Here is a 3,942-nt window from a genome sequence, read left to right on the forward strand (position 1 = left end):
ACTTACGGGTTTTTATGGCGTGCCAGAGGTTGCCACAGTAATATATGCAAGTAATCAACCCATTATGCATTGCATAAGCCATACTTTGCATATATAAAAGGCATTGAACTTACAGGTTATTATGCTGCGCCAGAGGTTGCCACAGTAGTATATGCAAGTATTCAACCCATTATGCATTGCATAACCCATTCTTTCCATATATGAAAGGCATTGAACTTACGGGTTTTTACGCCGCGCCAGAGGTTGCCACGGTAGTATATGCAAGTATTCAACCCATTATGCATTGCATAAGCCATACTTTGCATATATGAAAGGCATTGAACTTACGGGTTTTACGCCGCGCCAGAGGTTGCCACAATAGTATATGCAAGTATTCAACCCATTATGCATTGCATAAGCCATACTTTGCATATATGAAAGGCATTGAACTTACGGGTTTTTACGCCGCGCCAGAGGTTGCCACGGTAGTATATGCAAGTATTCAACCTATTATGCATTGCATAAGCCATACTTTGCATATATAAAAGGCACTGAACTTACAGGTTTTTACGCCACGCCAGAGGTTGCCACAGTAGTATATGCAAGTATTCAACCCATTATGCATTGATAAGCCATACTTTGCATATATAAAAGTCTTTGAACTCACGGGTTTTTACGCCGCGCCAGAGGTTGCCACAGTAGTATATGCAAGTATTCAACCCATTGTGCATTGCATAAGCCATACTTTGCATATATAAAAGGCATTGCACTTACGGGTTTTTACGCCGCGCCAGAGGTTGCCACAGTAGTATATGCAAGTATTCAACCCATTGTGCATTGCATAAGCCATACTTTGCATATATAAAAGGCATTGAACTTACGGGTTTTTATGCCGCGCCAGAGGTTGCCACAGTAGTATATGTAATTATTCAACCCATTATGCATTGCAAGCAATACTTTGCATATATAAAAGGCATTGAACTTACGGGTTTTTACGCCGCGCCAGAGGTTGCCACAGTAGTATATGCAATTATTCAACCCATTATGCATTGCATAAGCCATACTTTGCATATATAAAAGGCATTGAACTTACGGGTTTTTACGCCGCGCCAGAGGTTGCCACAGTAGTATATGCAAGTATTCAACCCATTATGCATTGCATAAGCCATACTTTGCATATATAAAAGGCATTGAACTTATGGGTTTTTACGCCGCGCCAGAGGTTGCCACGGTAGTATATGCAAGTATTCAACCTATTATGCATTGCATAAGCCATACTTTGCATATATAAAAGGCACTGAACTTATAGGTTTTTACGCCGCGCCAGAAGTTGCCACAGTAGTATATGCAAGTATTCAACCCATTATGCATTGCATAAGCCATAATTTGCATATATAAAAGGCATTGAACTTACGAGTTTTTACGCCGCGCCAGAGGTTGCCACAGTAGTATATGCAAGTATTCAACCCATTATGCATTGCATAAGCCATTCTTTGCATATATGAAAGGCATTGAACTTACGGGTTTTTACGCCGCGCCAGAGGTTGCCACAGTAGTATATGCAAGTATTCAACCCATTATGCATTGCATAAGCCATTCTTTGCATATATGAAAGGCATTGAACTTACGGGTTTTTACGCCGCGCCAGAGGTTGCCACAGTAGTATATGCAAGTATTCAACCCATAATGCATAGCATAAGCCATACTTTGCATATATAAAAGGCATTGAACTTACGGCTTTTTACGCCGCGCCAGAGGTTGCCACAGTAGTATATGCAAGTATTCAACCCATTATGCATTGCATAAGCCATACTTTGCATATATGAAAGGCATTGAACTTACGGGTTTTTACGCCGCGCCAGAGGTTGCCACAGTAGTATATGCAAGTATTCAACCCTTATAGCATTGCATAAGCCATACTTTGCATATATGAAAGGCATTGAACTTACGGGTTTTTACGCCGCGCCAGAGGTTGCCACAGTAGTATATGCAAGTATTCAACCCATTATGCATTGCATAAGCCATACTTTGCATATATAAAAGGCATTGAACTTACGGGTTTTTACGCCGCGCCAGAGGTTGCCACAGTAGTATATGCAAGTATTCAACCCATTATGCATTGCATAAGCCATACTTTGCATATATGAAAGGCATTGAACTTACGGGTTTTTACGCCGCGCCAGAGGTTGCCACAGTAGTATATGCAAGTATTCAACCCATTATGCATTGCATAAGCCATACTTTGCATATAATGACAGGCATTGAACTTACGGGTGTTACGGACCAATTCTTAAATACTTGAAAAGTTTACTGCCGCCAGATTCAGGCGCATAACATATTTAATTTAATGTCCTTTTATCACATTATATTTATATAGCTTTAGCTGTAATAATAATGATCTTCAGCAGAAACATTAGAGTGGAATAATAAAACATACGAAAACATTTTAAATAATTATTAACAAAAGAAAACCCAATAAACATAAACTTAATAATGAAAACGTTACAAAACAATCCAAGTGAAAGTTACAATAGTTAACTAGGCAATGAAATTCTGAAGTTACAGTTTCTTAAACGGAGGTGAGGCAAGTATTATATAATTAATAATACTGATCCAAATGATCAGGGGGACACCACACGGGAACATCTGCAAGAGGGACAAATCACGTGGTTGCTACCAACAATCAACAACACTGCTAACTTCCTCGTAGAGACGAATCCTCATCAACTACATCGTCCGGGAATATATACCGTGCAAGTCCATTGAAGCATTCAAGCTTCCACAAAGCGCGCTTCCACCATAAATTCGCTACCCTCGTAGCCAACGATGCACGATTCCCAGGACGACCACCGAAGTATAGCCAAAATAACACTCGCAACGCACAACTATCAGAACGTCCACCCTCTTCTACTGCAGAGTTCCGTGTCCCGCCTGAAGTATACCTCACGCCTCCAACGTCACCTGCTGTAACAGTAATATTGACATATAATTAGGGAACTATGGTATTTGTAGAATAGGTAATAACCCAAAGCAGTAGTTTTGGAAAGAACTATTTCCTACAAACTATCACGGGATCGTAACACCCCCACCCTTAACAAAAAATCACATTGATTTTATGTAAAGTGAATGCTAGCAAGCAAAATAACCTTAGTAGCAATATAACCTGCAGATTTCTTTCCAAACCCTATCTCCGCAAAGAAAAACAAAGTTGTACACAATAATTCCTTTACAATAGTCAAGTAAAGTATATAATCTACAGACTAAACAAAACATAGGGAACCTTACAAAATTTCCAATAGAAAAGAAAGCAAATTAATTACATATACAAAGCAAATATGCGGAATAACATTACACTCTAGACAGGGCATCTGGTATTTTATTATCTTTCCCAGGAATGTGAATAATTTCCAAATTATAATCCTGCAAAAACATTGCCCAGCGGGTAAGTCTACGATTTTTATTATTGAACTGCTGGATGTATTTCAGTGGATTGTGATCTGTATATACTATAACTTTACCACTCTGAGCACTAATATATGCCTCGAAATGCAGAAGAGCTAATATAAGAGAAAGAGCCTCTTTTTCTATCACTGAATACTTAACCTGATGCTTGTTTAACTTCTTAGAAAAATATGAAATCGGATGACTTACTCCATCCTCACACACCTGCAGCAGAACAGCACCTACCCCTTGATCCGAGGCATCTACCGCAAGGCTAAAAGGAAGTTCAAAGTTTGGTGCCCTGAGAACAGGACAAGAAGTCAATACACATTTAACGATTTCAAATGATTCTTTACATTTGTCATCCCACACAAATTTGGAATGCTTTCTCAACAAGTTTGTTAAAGGTGCAACAACATCTGAATAATTAGCAACGAAACGGCTGTAGTAACCAGCCATTCCCAAGAATCTTGCAATTCCTTCTTTGATGAAGGCACAGGGAATTCTTTGATCTTTGCAACA

Source organism: Macrobrachium nipponense, chromosome 35 (assembly GCF_015104395.2).
Source record: "Macrobrachium nipponense isolate FS-2020 chromosome 35, ASM1510439v2, whole genome shotgun sequence".
In the NCBI taxonomy this organism is placed as follows: Eukaryota; Metazoa; Arthropoda; class Malacostraca; order Decapoda; family Palaemonidae; genus Macrobrachium; species Macrobrachium nipponense.